This window comes from Pleurodeles waltl, chromosome 2_2 (assembly GCF_031143425.1).
Source record: "Pleurodeles waltl isolate 20211129_DDA chromosome 2_2, aPleWal1.hap1.20221129, whole genome shotgun sequence".
NCBI lineage: Eukaryota > Metazoa > Chordata > Amphibia > Caudata > Salamandridae > Pleurodeles > Pleurodeles waltl.
Window position 1 is genome coordinate 980340048 of NC_090439.1, and position 17540 is coordinate 980357587.

Genomic DNA, 17540 nt, shown 5'->3' on the forward strand with positions numbered 1-17540 from the left:
AAATATAGTGTATTTCATTTTTTTCAGATTTTCAACATATTAATTTTTTTATTTGTTTTTAAGTACTGCAGTACTTTATAGATAATACTGTTGGTCTTGGTAACATTTTAAAGAACATATAGAAACTATAATTATTTTCCCTACCTATTACCACTTTGCTTAAGTGGTAATAGATATGGAAAACATATAAAACCTAATACTTACACCTGATGTGTGTTCGGGTTACCATTGTGGGTAGAGTCCTTCAGGACCAAGAGAGGGGCTTGTGGTGTGAATCTTCGCTCAAAAGTTTGGCTTCCTTCAGCCTTGTACGAGTGGGTGGAATCTGAGCCTTATAAAGATTTTGTAGTTTCTGTTCAGTTTGCCATACTTGATTGCTTGCTGCATCTTTACCTGCTCATGAGATGTTTTTGTAGAGCAGTAAGCAGTTTTTCTGCTCTAAAAAGATGTTTGGCTACGGCTCGTGTCACCAAATCCATTCTTGCATTTCAGGCATCATAGTAGTTATTAACAGCATCTCTGCTTAACACGTTACTGGACCTTCTCTGAATACCCATCTTTTTTGTGTGTACATGCAGAGAGCCGGCACTGCCCTTCACACAGATTGGTGCTGTGTAGCTGCCTATGTGCTTCTGTCCTTCTCATCCTCTACCCCCCAGCAGGACCACTTGGGCCAGCTGCTGCACAGACCATCCAGGTAGGTCACTGCCTCTTGTCTTGGCATCTAACTTAATTTAAACCATGTAACATAACATGAGAATTATACAGTAAATTATAACTGTCACCTAATTACAGTAATAATCTGCACCCCTAACTCACTTCTCCTCCATCACGTTTCTTGGCAGTGAGCCAAAAAGCAAGATAAGAACTACTTCTCTGGCCACTCATGCATGACACCAAAGTGCTTCCCGCATAGTATCACAATAAAGACAGTATTCTGCCAACCACACACTACACCCCGGTGTAGCATGCTATCCATCAGAAATGATATTCAGCACCCCAGCAAGAGAAAATGTTTGAAGCGCTATACAAATGCTGCAAGCCACCAAAAAACAATACAGTCAGAGAAGGTCCAGTAATGCAAGACAGAGCTTCATTCATTAATCTTATAAGCATTTGGGGCCAGTTGTACGACCATTTTTTGTGACTCACAATTTGCGTTTTTTTATGAATCTCAAAGTGTGAGGAGCAAAGCAAAATGTGCAACAGTATCTGAGACATTGTTAATGATTCCCAAATGGGTCAAAAGGGACCTGCCTCATAATGTTCAAGAGGTAGGTGGCAATTTTCGACCCATTTGGGAATGGCCGCACTCACAAGGATGGTGGCCTGCTGAGGGTCAGCAGACCACCATGTTTAGAACTGCGTTTTAAATAAAGCTGTTATTTTTTTTTAATGCAGCCTGTTTTTCTTTAAGGAAAACGTGATACATTTCCAAAATAAAAATGAAGCCTTTCAGTTTAATTTTTTCAGAGTAGGCAGTGGCAACACTATCTGCTCTGAATTTTTTTTGACACCCCCATTCACAAAGAGGGAGGGGGTCCTTTAGAGACCCCTTCCCGTTTGCGAATGGGTTACCACCAATTTGAAATTAGTGGTAACTGCGATTGCTTTGCGACCGCGTTCACGGTCACAAGACAATCATGCATGGGCCTACGAGTCGCTATTATGAAGGGGCGCCCTTGGAACGCCCCTTCCGAATAGCGAGTTGCAATCCCTATTTTGCGAGTCAGTAACAGGTTACAGTCTCACAAAATAGGGATTTTGCGGTCGTAAAGGCGAATTTCGCCGCTTGCTGCCGCAAAATAGCTTTTTACACCTGGACCTCTGTCTTTGTTTTAATGATCATGGCATAATAAATCAATTGAAAGCGTGTCCTGTGCAACCACAGAATGTCATAGCCACTGCTTACTGAAAGCCTCCTATTGTAGTAGCATTTCTGCAGCGCCTCACACACCTGTCATGGACTACTTCTGCACAATAGGAGGCCCCTACGTTTTTGTTTTTCATCCCGAGGATACTGAGGCACCTCACGTCAGCCCCATTTACATTACACAAGAACCCTTGCATGTTAAAAAAAATATACACGGGGATATTAGGTGATCTGCCCAGAACAACCGGGTAGTGAGGTGACGCCGACTCGAAGGTCGCCCCTTTTGTGCACACTCGGAAGCTGAGGCCGTTACGTCACATCCTCTCTTCCCTGCTGAATTGATTGCTGTGTTTATAATGTGGCCTGCAACGGGAGGGGCTTGGTGTCGTGCACAGGGTACAGATGGGTGCTGAAATCATGCTGCGGGCGGCATCTAACTCCAGTAAGTGCAATTTGATGGTTTGTGGTGGATTGCATTGCTCATTGTTGCAGAGATGTGCACGCCGCCGCTGTGCAGCGCCAGCATCATGATGCACTACTACGTGAAGATGGGTTGGTTAGAGACTGCAGTCTGACTTTGCACAACTCCTGCGGTCTCTATAACCGCTAGAGAATTCGCTGAACATCCTTCATATTACCCAAGGAGTTTTGAAAGGGGTACAATTAGCATAAGGGATGCGAGAAAAAAGGAAATTCGATAATACTCAACAAAGTGGAAATTTCACCCTGTCCACTCCGGGCTAGCGGCCAGCCTGGGACAGCGAGCCGGCACCTACAGCAAGAATCCTTCATGATACTTAGCATGTGTTTGAAAAGAGACGTAGCCTTGAAAGTGTTCATTTCAAACCATACTAATAATTTCCCCCGGAAGTTCTGAAGCTCGTCCTTTGATGTTTAATTTAGGTTCTCGTGTTTAGTCTTTTTGATCCCTAAGGTTTAACAAAGTGCACTTAAAAGCTCCAGGGGCTTCCCGTGATCTGCTCTTGTGCTTATTTTAAAATACCTTTCTCTAAGAATGAAAATGTACTAATGTCAATTTAAAGTATGTTCATTCTGTAAGGTGAGTAAAGGAAGGAGTCACACACTCAGAAAGAAGAGCAGTCTTAGTTTGCATGTACACTAAAATACTGTTATACATAGGAATAAGTTCGTTTGGGGACAGACAGTTTTATTGCTTGGAAGTGTGAAAAGAGACGTCCAGGAAGTGCGAAAACTGTCTGCTCCATTCTCTGGTCGACTTCTGAGCACAGCGCGGCAGGAAGCCTCCTAAAACCGTGAAATGTGTCTTAGAATATATGGGACCATAAACGTAAACAACCAGGCCTCAAAGACGAGTTCAATGACCAACCGAAGGAAGTGCTGAAGAGAGGCCTGGCACGCTTCCACAAATCACTCGTAACGTTGCAACAAAATAGAGTCATAGTTTACATGTAAAATAATTGGCACGTTAGGCTGTATTATTAGTATAACTACTTTTGTATTTATGTATTATTTTTGAAGAGAGCCAAGACGAGCAGATGGAAGGAAGCTTCTACGTTGGGAGAGTGGAGACAATCCAACCCAAATACATAACAAACGGGGTGGGTGTTCCCAGAAGTGCATTTAGTAGTCTGTTTTCCGAAGAGGAAGCTGGGGTATTAAGATCCAAACGTTTCGTGGAAGGGTATAGAACTTTTCCACAAATTACTTATTCTTCAATGGTATCCACACTATGGCCAGGATTTAATAAGATTTTACGTTGGAGTTTTGTTCTTATTCGGAGTAGTTCGAGGCAAAATCCATTTGGGGATCGACAAAGCCACGCAAATCCTAATTTGTGTGGCTTTGTTAAAAAAAAAAAAAAAAAAAAAAACATGCAACGCAGCCAATAGCCCTGCCTTGCGTTTCCTTTCGTTGGTGGAGGTGTTACATCAGTGGACCATGGGCGTTCACTTGCATCCACCCATGTATTTTCATGCAAACCCGTATTAACTAAAGTCAGTAAATGGCAAACGGTACGCCTACCCGAGACTGGCACAACAAGGAGAAATATTTTTATTTCACCTCACTACTTTCTCTTTGCAAGTGTGCTGATTGTCTATTCTGACTAATAATTCTCACCCTGTACAAGCTGAGAAATTAATTCCAGTGTGAAAGGGAGGTATTAGTTCCCTTCAATTGGAGGACTGACCTGTCCTGCATCCCCTTTTCTCCCAGAGAAGCTACCCATCATCTGACTGGCATCTCTCGTGAGAAGTGGAAAAGCAAAGAGATCTAGAAGAGTTCTGGATATAAGAATCTCGCCCACCAGCTCTAGAGCTGCTTTAAAGATGTGTTGAACAGAAATTAAGGTTTACTATTCCGGATTAACTGTGTCCCAGTGGGAAAGGATGTACCTAATAATAATAACATATAGTGCTTGATCTCGCATTTCTGCTGTTTATGAGTGCTGCCTGACTTTAATGGCGCTCAATTGATTGACCTCAGAAGGATGCAAGTCTGAGTCAGCCTTTCCAATATTCAAATTCATGACCTGCACCTCACCACATATCTCAGGAGTGACTGTTCAAGCCATTGAATCATACTTCTGAACTGGACTAAGGCTCCATACGGAAACAACCAAAAGGCACTGTGGAGGTGGTTGCCACAGTCAACCATTGGCCCCTTAATCTATCCCCTACTGTGGCTGTTGGGAACCAGGACAGCATGATAAATAGGACTTAATGGTCGCTTCTTATCTGGATGCCAGGAAAAAGCCAGCTAATCCAAACATTAATGCCTCCTGAAGCGGCTTCGGCTCTTCTAGGGCTCTATGTACAATGTTTCCCTTTTTGTTAAGATCCCAAATGACTGACAAATTAATCAGAATTCCTAGATGATTTTCATTTGTTTGAAATCAAAATGAGCATATTCTACCCAGATATTCAGGGGGCACACGTGTGTTAGATACACACAATGAGAGGTGTACCTTAAAAAACCCTTGGCTTAGGGCAAGATCAGAAAAGCAGGGCAGTAAACGTGCAGAGCTGTGCTTCATCTGCAAAACACAGGAATTATTGCTGCCCTTGAGTAATAGGGATGTGTAGGTGGGGGTCGCCTTAAATGAATGACTTAATTTAGTGGCACTTGTAAGGCGTATGCACCGTGAACTTGACGACTGTCTTAAATAAACTAATCCTCTATGCTCCTCTGACAGCCTTGTAGCTTATAAATTGCAGAATACACCACCTTTCTTCACACTGAGTCGGAAGCTAGTATTGTTTTAATAGGATCATTCAGAGGACAGTAAGTCAGAACAGTGACTATTCTGGTGCAGCGCTGACTTCCATGCAGTACTTCTTCATAGTAATATGATATGCATATTGTTCTTTTACCCTGGCCTCCTACATCTGAGAGTAGCAGGCAACCTCCATGTGAACCATACTGGACCCTACACAGTCAGGACTTCCAAACCAGTTGGGTGGGAGTTGTGGTCGGTCGGTGTTAGTCAGAAAGGATGACCGTGACTGAGCCCTCTCACCATGGACTGATCTAGAAACTGATGCTTGAAAGAAGAGAGTGGGAGGCAGAAAGCTGGGTTTGTTTTCCCAAGACATTTATTTCAGATGGTCATCAAAGTGGAGCTGAATGACTCTGAACTCGCAATGGAAAGATAATTGATGAGGGCTCTTTCAGAGGCAAACATGCCTGAGGGCATCTGTTAATGGCATCTAGTGTCCACCATAGCTCCAAACTTGCTTTTTACATGAAGTATTTTCAGTAATATTTGAAGGTAGTTATTGTTATTTCAGTGAGCATCTTAGTATTTCTTACCTTATAGTTTTTCACCCCTAATAGGAGTTTAGGCTTCTTTAGTTAGTCAAAGTCGCTCCTTTGTTACATTGCAGGTGTGACACCAACTGAAAAGGTGCAACTGACCTGTTGTTGGTACATCACATTATGACCCACTCAACTGGAGGAAAGCTAACACTCATGTCCACGCCAGGACATGAAGGGTGCAATCTCCCAAGCAGAAACTAAGGTCCTCATGTACAACAATTCCATTTAAGAAATCATAAATTGCAGCAAATAATGATCCACAATTTGCCATTCCTTAAATAGAATGTACAAAGCAGAATTTGTTTGAAATGGGTGCAATTTGTTCACCAACTTCTAACGAATCCCTTGGTTTTTTTTAGAACTGACCTATGTTTAATAGGTTGCTTCTCAAAATACCAATTCGACCTACCTCATCAATATGCATGCAGTAGTTCATAAATTGGTACCCACTACGACTGTCTACAATGAGAGGTATGGTGGCCTGCTGGGGTCATCAGACCACTATGGCCCTCATTCTGACCTTGGCGGGCGGTGGAGGCCGCCCGCCAAAGTCCCGCCGTCAGGTTACCGTTCCGCGGTCGAAAGACCGCGGCGGTAATTCTGACTTTCCCGCTGGGCTGGCGGGCGGTCGCCTTCAGACCGCCCGCCAGCCCAGCGGGAAAGAGGCTTCCACGATGAAGCCGGCTCGGAATCGAGCCGGCGTAGTGGAAGCTGTGCGACGGGTGCAGTTGCACCCGTCGCGTATTTCACTGTCTGCGCAGCAGACAGTGAAATACATGTAGGGGCCCTCTTACGGGGGCCCCTGCAATGCCCATGCCAGTGGCATGGGCACTGCAGGGGCCCCCAGGGGCCCCGCGACCCCCCCTACCGCCATCCGGATCCCGGCGGTCGGACCGCCGGGATCTGGATGGCGGTAGGGGGGGTCGGAATCCCCTGATTGCTTTTAAATAATGCAATCTTTTTTTTTTAATGCTGATCATTTTTCTTAAATGAAAACGAGATGCGTTTAAAAAAGAAAACAAAAGTGGCACAAACCTTTTTTATGAGCAGACAGAGGTCTCATGGACCAATGCCGTCTCATACAATTTTGGGAACATTGACAAAGGATAAGGGGTCGCCTAAGGAACCTTTCCCATTTACAAGGGGAATTTTCACCCTCGGAAATGAGGTGGTAAAATATTAATGTTTCTGTATTTCAGTCTCAAAAAATGTATACAAAAATTAAAGGTTTGGGGACATATTTATGAACTGCTTGCACAGGTGTTGCATCACTTTTTGTGATTCAGCAGTGGCGCAGACATCCATAAGGCCACGCAAAGCCACCTGGCATGGCTTTGAATGGCCCCATAAACATGGAGTAAGACAAAGCAGCTCAAATCGCTGCAGTGCCTTACTCTGTGCAAGGGAGGCATCAAATGCGCATTGTGGTAGATGCTTCCACGCAGCACCCATGGATATTGACGCATTCACAGATTTACAAGACCTTGTAAACCTGAGGATGTGCCAAAACCTTACGCCTCATCAGTGGAGGTGCAACAAGGACACATATCTTTATTTCTCCTTTTGTTTTCCTCTGTCTAAGTATGCTGAATTCTACAGCATACATAGAAAGAGGAAAAACCTTCCTAGGATTATTTTTGTGCAGGAAGGTTGTCCTTCCTGCACAAAAATAATCCTGTCTACAATGCAGACACCGGTGCCTTCATTTGGGCTAGGCTGCCAAAACGGTACCAGCTTAGTGGGAAAAGACAGGAATGCATCATATGACATAGATAGGGTGCATTCCTGCTCTTTCCCTTTGGCACAGGGCAGCAAAGCAAGGTTACTTTCTTAGCTGCCCCGCACCAAAATCCCATTAATATGGGCCTTGGTATCTGGAAGGGACGCCCTTAACAAGCCCCCTCCAAATATCAAATCTGTATTTAGTCCCAATCCCAATTAGCTATTAGATGAGATTTGGTAACGTGTTACCAAGTCACTATTTGGGTTTGTTGAAGGAAAATGTAGCATTTAGCAGTTTAGAAGTCTTGGAAAATGGATTTGTACATGAGGGCCTCATTGTGGTAAATGTGCGCTCTTGGTTTGGCAGTTCAATTCATAATTATCTGGAAAGCAGAGGGTACTTATCTGATGTAGCCATAGAAAATTTGGCCATCACAATATTCTCATTCAAAGCCAGCATCTGAAGCACTCTCTCCTTTGATGGACAGTTTGGTCAGCCAGAGAGCTGAAGGGAATAGATATAATCGTAGTAACGTAGAGAAAATCTATATGCAAATCAACTTTACTGAAAGTTCCTCTTGCACTATACAACTAGTTGACATTACTTTTATTTTCTAGAAGCTGATTTTACTGACATACAACTAATATGTTAATTGTTGATATCAGATGACTCAATAGTTTTCTGCAAAGGTTTTCTTGCAGAGATTTTATAGTATTTCTGTCCACTGGCATGACCCCACAGCACCGTCATGGGAGGGTGAGTAACTAGCTACCAAGCTTGCTCCACATGGTTGCTTGAGAACATGTTTAAAGTGTGGCAAGTGGAAGGTATAATGGGTGCTCCGACCATGTCAATGTGGGCTTGGCACTGCTCTTACACTTTTTGGTGATACAGAATTGTGTAAGGGAGAGGGAACCACCCTTGATCTTACTTAACATCATTGCTAATCTTGTCAGTGGGATTGTTTGGTTTAATTTTATTAGAGGGTGTGTGTTTAGAGACTATCATTATTGGTTTGCTTGGTGAGGTGCCAAGTAACAGTTAGGTCTTTAATATAATTTCTGAATGAAACAGTTTGTGAATGTTCTCTATTCTTGCTAGGCAAGAGTTCCAGTATTTAGCTGTCTGGGCTTAAAATAATGTATTTCCAATGGAAGACTTTCTGAAGGTGTGGATGGTCAGACGGGGGGCCTATCTAGATTTGATGGCCCAGTGGATGAGGCAGGTGGGAACCCAATATGGTGTGTAGTGTTTTATTGGGTCTCTTATTGACTCCATTTTGCTGTGCCATGCTAAACTCCTGTGGTGTTGCAAATGCATGGGGAGGGGAAGAGGTGTTGAGAGGGGCTTATTAGCTTATTGAAGCCATTGAGCATCAGTTGTAAGGTCTCGGTGATGTTTACCCTCAGTAGACATTCTCAGGCATGTGGCCACCCCCTTCAATCAGCAGACAATAAAACGCATCTCTGCATCTTACCTTATTGAGAGAGCCTATGGCCGGGAAGGGCCAAGAAGTAAGGAGGAGCTGGGGAGGAGGTGAGGGATGTCACCCTGAGGCACAGACTCCTAGGCACAGACTTCCTGAGTCATCAGGAACCCCCAGGGTCCATGGAGTTGTGAAGGTAGCGAGGAAGAAGTGCAATCTCCTGGATGACTGGCAGAGGCCAGTGTGATGACTTAGCTGTGGGAAATGCCTTGAGTGGAGTTGTCAGTCTTACTGTTGAAAATAAGCCTTTCATGATATCCATTAATACTCTGCATGCAGACCAGCCACTGTGTCCTGTGAGTATTAAGGTGGCAGTGAGAACAGAAAAGAGAATACTGGCTGGACCTATAGCACTGATGCATATGGTAAAGATGGCATTGTAAAAGACATAACGGAGAGTTCAGATGGCAATGAATCCTATAGAGGCAGTGCAAGAACTGCGGAAGAGCTGGAAACCTTTAAAACTTGTGGTGAATTCCATCTTGAAACATGATGCAGGTGGGAAGTCCTCAATAATCGTGATAGGGGTGCATATCTCTAAGACTTTTAAATTAACTATACATATATTACAAAATATTTGAGCAGGTATGAAAGCACAAATGAAGTGTTGTTTTGCCAGGGTATTCGTGAAGGTGCTGGTTCTGGAGTCTGATTTGTGGCACACTGTATCTCTGCTGGGTTTGGGTGACTAAGGGAGCATTGAGGGTGGGAATGTATAGGAGGAGAATTCAAGGAATGCATCTCCAGGGGGTTGGGGTAGAAGTAGGATGTTTCATGTCATTTGAGCATATGGGTATTTATTGTTGTCTTACTGCCCTCTCCTTTCCATTTATGTGGCTTTTAGACCTGGTGAAAATCACTGGACTGATTTATGCAAGAAGTAATCTATTCAAATTAATTTTGTGTTTGGATCCTGTATCTTGGTGCTCTGACTGAATCTCAAGCTGTGTACTAATAAACACATCATATCTTGGTTTGATGTTACTTCTTAAATTGCTGGTGCAAAGCCTGTTTTGTACAAAGATCAGTTTATCACTAATTGTGACTCAGTGGACAATGAAGAAAGCCTTGAAAGAATTTTGTCCAGCAAATTGGATCTATTGTGGGGTGCAGTGCCAGCCAACACATAGGAAATCTGCTGATTGCCCTCCCACACCGGGCGCCGTGATCCACCCGGGTAGTGTACATAGAGTGAAGTGTTTTGGGCGCAAAAGATGTCTGATTTGTGAAGATATATTGGACTCGTTTGTACTGTGTATTAAAGCTAACTGTCAGTACTCCTTTGTGTATTTTCTCCCACTCCCTGGCAGACAAGGGCTCCCATGGGCCTCCTCCCAATTCCCATGCACTCGCAGTGTTATCGGTGGGAGGTCTTCGTGCAGTGCAAAGTATATATGTAAGACTAGTCTGCATACTCCCTCCAATGCCGGAGGTGATACTAGGGTCTGTGAGGAATTGGAGCTCTTCTGGAAAGCAGGGCCATTGCAGCTATTTTGGCGTACTTTAGGACCTGCCCCATTCCAAGGGCGAACAACTCAATGCCGTCCTCACGCATGATGAACTTTTCCCTGAGGTACATGTCCCTTAATAATTTGCAGCCTCTGTCCTTCTATTTTTGGACCAACATCGTGTCTGTGATTTTAGCGAACAGCCTCAGAGACCATAATGGCATATCCTGAGCATGTCTCATAATTCTCGTCATCACCGCATTCCACATCCGGCATATCTGATCAATAAGGAAGTGTCTGTCTGCTGGCACACTCGCTCCAGTCGTCAGCAAACCCAGGAGTGTTTCCCCCTCATGGGAGCCTTTTAAAAGTCTCTTCTCCCAGTTGTCTGCCTGGCCAGACCAGTGAATTGCATGTCGCAGGTGGGCCACCATGTAGCATAGTTCTATGTTAGGGACTTCAAGTCAACCTCAAACACATTTCTGTTTAGGCATGGACAGCCTCACTTGCTTCCTCCTGCTGGACCACAGCAGTTCCACAAGCAGTCTATCAATCACATTAAAGTATCACCGGGGATCTCAAAAAGTGTACCTGGAGGGAGTACAAACAATTGGTAGCATAATTATTTTTACTATGGCGATCCTACCCATCAGGGACAGTAGGAGATCCTGCCTGAATCTAACCAAAGCCCTCAAACCCTCCAGGATTCTGTCCATGTTGAGCTCCAAAAAGGTCTGCTTCGTGTGGGCCATTTTGATTCCCAGATATCTCACACCCTCTGACCCCCACGAGACTCCCAGCACCCAAAGTGCCTCCACTTGAGAGTCAACCATCATGCCTATGGGAACAGTTGGAACTTTTGACAGTTAACACATAGCTCCAATACCTCCCCAGAGGTCTGAAGGCCATTAAGGAGTATGGGAAAGAACATCCCATCCTCCGCACCTACTCCTAACGTCTTCGTCATCCCCCTCTCAGCATTCTCCCCTCGAATCCCCAATGTGAAGGTTCCATTTAACTACTCCAATCAGATATAACAGCCTCCTTGGGGGTCCTTACCCAGTTTCTGCACTAGTATGATCAGGGGTTTGCCTATCATGTCAGACAGCCACCCTTTCCAGAGGGCTTTTTGATAAACCTCTAGTAGTTTATCCACCAGCGTTTCATGTAGCACTGGTAAAACTCAGCCAGGAGACCTTTACCTCCCCTGTGTTTTTGCAGTACTCAGCCATCTAATGCCAGCTAGAACTTCTTCTCGTGTAATGGGTTCTCCTCCCGCAAACTTGGCAGCTCTATCCCAGCCAAGAAAACATCCCCATGATCATTGGGTTCACTTTTGTCCACCGCATTTATTCTACTTAAACGGCCCCAGAACACCCATTGATGGCTAACTGCATATTAACCAGAGAGTTTTCTGCCACCTTTTAGCATTAGCACTGGGGTTTGTGAGTCCTGTTGTCTCACTAGGCGGGCAAACATCACTCCCCTCTTTTCCCCTCCAGCATGTAGGCACTGGCAGTGCACTGTGTACGTATGTTTCTCAAGTCTATGCAAATCTTCTAGGAAGTCTTTGCCACATTGTTGCCATTCCGCCATTTGCCGGTTGTGTGGGAAGCATCTTTTCTAATGTCCCTAGGTGCTTCTCTGTTGTCCCAAGTCCCATTCCAGTTGGCGCCTAACACTGTATGTGGTTCTGGGGAAAACCACTCTAAGGACCACCTTTGTTGCATCCCAGTCAAGTGCTCTGCTTCCCGTGATCCCCCAATTCTCCCTGAAGTAGTGTGAGAGGGACTCTTCCACCTCCTCTGCAAACATGAGGTCCATGAGCACCTCCGGTCTAAGCCACCACAGTGTCACCATAGGGTATGTGCATCCCCTCCCCAAAGTTATCAGTATCAGGGAATGGTCTGACAGGTAGTGGGCCTGATAGGAGATTTCCATCACCCCTTGTGCTAAGTCTTGCAAATCAGAACAGTAGTCTAGATGACTGTATGTCCCAGTCACTGGTGTGTAACAGGAATATCACATTGCCATCAGGTGTCCTTCTCTACAGGGACCTAAGAAGCTCAAGCCCTGTAGCATGTCCTTAAGCACCCTAGTCATATTTGGTTTTGTAAGATTTTTGGGTGGTTCTCGGTCCAGCATTCCTTTAATGGCACAAATACAGTCCCCAGCTAGAATACTATCTGACAAGATAGTGCCTTTACCACCGCCACATAAAAATCAGGGCAGTCATTATTTGGAGTGTATACATTCAACAGACACACTTTGCATCCATCCAGGGAGCCAAACAGAATCACATATCTCTCCTCTGGGCCAAGCATGCTCCCTCTGTGTTCAAAGGGGACCCCTAGTGGCTACCCAGATCATGGTGCCATGAGCATATCCTGAGTACGAGGTGGCATATAGTTGCCCCCTCCATCTCGTCCTGAGATGGGGGCTATGTTCCCTCCATACATACGTTTCTTGGGAGAAAGCTATGGACACCTGATAATGATTCAGATAGAAATGTACAAAATGACACTTTTCCAACTGGGTCAGGCTTCTTACATTCCAAATCAGAAATATGTATACATCATTCACCATATTCATTCAACATCAAGTTTAGTCCGGGGCCAAACCATACCCACTAACTAGTACTCCAACCTTTTAAAATTTTCAAACCAAAACAGCTACCCAACTCCTGCGACCCTAAGGGCAGTAATGACACCTTACCCCACCCAGTATTAGGCAGACCCTCAGTTTCCATCCATTGCCCCATTCCCAGAAACTCATAAACAATTATCACAAAGGTCTATTGGTCAACAAAAAAACATTTGTCCTTTGCTAGAGGCCCAGGAACAGTGAAAGCCACAGGGCCGTGGCATTTCTGCCGCCTCCCTGTGCCAGCACCTCATTTCCTCCTATTTCCCCCACCGGCCAAGTATTCAAGACAGGAGTAAATGATAATAAGCAACTTACCTCATTCCCCTCAATTCCACTCTGGAGTCCTACTTTCAATTATGAAACTGTTAGTTTACCTCATTCCCCCCCACAATCATTTACTAGCTCTCAGTCCAGTGGATCTATAAACATTGCACCATCTCTCTAGATCTTCCCCAGCCAGTCACTCCCATACTTGGCATCTTTGTGCGTACTCACTGTACAGAGGATATCTTCTTAGGTGTACTCACTGTACAGGGGATATCTTCTAAGGCGTACTCACTGTACAGGGGATATCTTCTTAGGAGTGACCAATGTCGGTACTGTCACTGCCTGTTCCAGGATCACTCCGCCACCTGTGGAACAAATCAGGGTTCATGAGAGTTCCATCTTTTCAAATTATAATCCTCCCAGTCTGGAGTGTTGGGCCAGACCCCCAACATGCTCACTCTTCTTTCGAAATCTGGCAGAATGTTTGTGGGAGCTTGAGAGCAGTAAGTCCTTTCTCATGGTCTTTGGGCCAGGGCCACCCTCCAGCATGCCCACTTAGTCACTCGCTTTCTCCAAGGTGCAAAGAATCAGTATTTTTCTCTCATGCACCCCCCTCTGCCTCACCAGGAATATTAGGCTGTATTTCAGGCTCAAGTCTCTGATATATTTTTTAACCTCCAGGAAAGTTTTCTGCTGGTTCTGTACATTTTGTGTATAGTCCAAGAAAATCAAAATTTGTTTCCCCTTCAAATTGTGGGGGGAGCCTGTGCCTGTACCTGCTGGAGTATAGCATCTCAGTCCCAAATGTTAAACAGTTGGGCAAGGAGAGCTCTCGAGGGTGCTTCTGGTTGGGGGGCACCAGTGTTTGATGGGCCAGTTCTATCATGAATAACTTTGAGAGTCTCAGGGGGAGTAAGAGAGTATTGATCCATTCTTCCAACAACAATTTTGCAGATTGCCCCTCTGCTTTGTCAGGAATCTGACAAAGTGCAGATTATTTCATATGGATCTGCCTTCAGAATCCTCTATGCACGCCTCCAGTAGTGCTGCCTGTATTTGGAGAGGACACAGTGTCCTGTAGGCGGATGACCTCTCCTTGCAGGGAGCCCACATGCCCTTCTGTAATAGTGACCATTTCTTCTACTTTCCTGAGGTCTACTCTGAATAGATTGACATTAATTGTGACAAGGCAAGATTTAGATCGTGCAGGTAATGGTCCCACTGCTGGTTATCTATTGGAAAACCCATCCACCCCCTTGGCGCTCCGCCACGCTATTTAGATGTTGGCAGGATCATAGACTAAAGCCCTCCCGAGTCCAGCCAACTCTGCCATGAATCTCCTCCGCATCAGCGGCACCATTGGAAATAGTGCCTGGTTATGGGACTCCAGACACTTTTCCCGCCAACCAGATTATGATGTGCCTCCCTGCGGAGCTACCTCCACACCTGAGTTGGTGGATTGGAAGGGAAATGAGGTAAAAACGTACCTTTTTTTCTGTTTCCACTTCCATCTTCCACTGGACACGACTGGACAAGACTTGCCCTTGCTGCTGCCACTGGTCCATGGAGGACACACAACTCCATCCCTGTACTCGAAGGTAAGCATTCCGCATTACTTCTGTACGTTGGTTGGTTACTTCACATTGGCTTGGGACCACTGCAGAAATGTACTTGTCACAGTAAATAAAATAAAAAACACTTGTGACATGCATATGTCTGTAAAACATCTATGTCAGACATTAATGGGGATACTCCTATATATGTGACAAATCATTGACATACATAACTTTTACTTTGGTGTTTGCATCACCAAATGAATGCTTGCACCAAAATAAAAATAACATCACAATTGTACAGTATGTCCATGAGTGCAGTTTACAATGGGACCTGTAAATGTCATATTGTGTTTCCAATTGTGTATGTGATTCAGTACGTGTATGTGTGTGTGAGTGTCTGTGTGAGTGTGTGTCTGTGTGTGTGTGTAAGTGAATTGGCTGGTTGAGACAGAGTGAGCTTGAGTGGGTGATGTTGTTGTGTCTGTATGTGTTCCATTTGCATGTGGGTCTAATGTTTGTTGAGTATGTTTGCTTGTGTGTTGTGTTGCTGTGTGAAACATTCAGGTCAGTGTTGCTGTTGTGGTTGTTGTGATATGTGTAGATGTTATTTTTTTGTGAGTGTGTTTGTGTAGATGAGAATGTCATTGTATTGGTAGGTATGGTTGTCTTGTATGTGGGTGTTGTTTCAATAATCTGTGTATGTTGTGTTTTAGGATGTATGGCATTGCGTATTTTCTGCATGTACATATTGTGTTGCGGTGGAATGTAAATGGATTGTGGTGAGTATGTAGTGTGTTGTGTAATGCAGGTTCACATATATGGCTAATTTTCATGAGGTTAGTGTTACTTACCTTGTTGACCTGGCCACTGCCATTTTACAATGTACATTGGCCCCCTGGACGGTCTCCCTCTGTCACCAATCCACTGCCAGAACAACACCTGTAGGACTGTAACATCTAAATAGGGTCAGCGAGGGCCCGCCAGCCTAATGGCGACAAAGAGCACAACGTCAAAGTAGTCGGCGGTTCAGCCACAGTACATCTAAATACGTTGATCGGAATTCCGTCGACTTGACTGAGTACTCGGGTCCGCAGCAGGATGGAGGTAATACAGCAAAGATATAAATCAGGGCCAGAGGCTATTTTTGTTGCCAGTTTGTCCCGGGATCCTTTAATTCCTGCCAGAAAATCTGCCATTGACGGGTCAGGAGCCACTCGTTTGCCTCCTCGTTCACCCAAGTCTTTGGTCATCCCATCTCTAGATGTGTCTCCCTGTCATTGTGTGCGTATAACTAAGGATATTGTTGGACTGGGCCATCCTTGCTGCTTTATCCTTCACCATGTCTATTCTGTTGTGGTGATTCTCTTGCTGTCTATAGCCTGTACTTCTCTTTCTGTCAGCTAGTGTTGTTGAAGTATATGGCTGGGCACCTGCTTTCCACCTAGTTTCCAGGTGTGAATGTTTTGCACCCCACTATGTACAGGGCAGTTGTATTTGCACCCTACCGGTGAGGTCCCATGCACAGGTGTTACCTGACTCCCCTTATTGGGCTCCCTTTGTCAAAGTTCTAGCAGAAGCCTCTTGTGGTCACTTCACCATTCACAGTCACCCTATTCAACCAGGAAAGGTGGCGAATCTATGGTATGTTTTTATGCAAGGTTGACAGACAAAAAGGTGGGGAGGCAAAGGTCGGCTAACATCTCCTAGCAGGCTTAGCCTTCCTTAGACCATTTCTCTGCTTAACCTCGCAGAGGCCCTTAACCGGTCCACACCTCACGCTCCCAGGGGTTTTTCTCTGCCACATCCATCACTGCGCTCTTCAGGATTTCCTATGAGTCGTGTTGCCTCCGTACCACCCTTCCTCAGTCTCCTTCAGGGCAAACATGCTCATACAGACCCACCCACATGTGCACAATACAGTCTTTTGGGGGGGGGGGAATAGGCCTCCTCAACAGTGTTTGCAGACTGTGGTCCCGGGTCACCAGTTTCCCCATGCATATGTCTGCTAGCCCCTTTTTGCTGTTCACAATTCACTCTGGGACCTATGCGCTTTTCACTGCAGGTGTCTCTGACTCCTTTCCCTCTGGCCGCCTTGTTCGATGCACCCCACCTGCAGATATTCAGTTAGGCTGCGCACCAGCCCCTCCTGCACTGTTCATCATCCTAGGCATGCTGCATACAGGTTTTCATTCTTGTTCTTCCAAGCCGCCCTGAGGGCCCCATCCTCCCCCAGCTCCCTCACTATATAACAGGGGATTCTGGTTCAGGCAAGCCAGTGTCTCAACACTCCAGGGCCTGGTACTGCATTCCTTGCCCCACGCTCTGGACTCTACCTTCAGATTTCGCCTTCAGCTGTCCCCACTGGTTGACAGCACTCAGACAGGCATCCCCTTCATTCCCCACTGTGCATCAGTGGCCCTGGGGGTCAGTTTGGTCTTGGATGGGGACCACTTATTCAGGATTTTTTTGCAGCCTGTGGGAGCACTGCAAGGAGCGACTAGTCGGCCATGTTGCCCAGGCCACGCCCCCACATGTTATAGTGATGAATTTATTCTTGTTAACAAAGTACTTGAAATTAATCTAATCTGCAGAATGCAGCACACATAGAAAGATAGAAACATGAGGACAAATAAAGATATTTCTCCTTGTTGTGTCGCCCCTGGGGTGGCGTAAGGTTTTGAAGCATCCCCAAGTTAACTGTCCTTGTACATCTGGGTATTTGTCAAAATTCATGGGTGTTGCT

The 17540-nt window shown here is 45.2% G+C and overlaps 1 long non-coding RNA gene across 1 annotated transcript in view; it reads left to right on the forward strand.

Moving 5' to 3' along the window:
- The first annotated feature begins 2230 nt into the window (after positions 1-2230).
- The window catches only part of LOC138274432 (uncharacterized), a 108249-nt gene continuing 92939 nt past the window's right edge, over positions 2231-17540 (forward strand). The window contains exon 1 of the long non-coding RNA XR_011200381.1: positions 2231-2315. This is a non-coding gene — a long non-coding RNA (uncharacterized lncRNA). The remainder of the gene's footprint in view (positions 2316-17540) is intronic.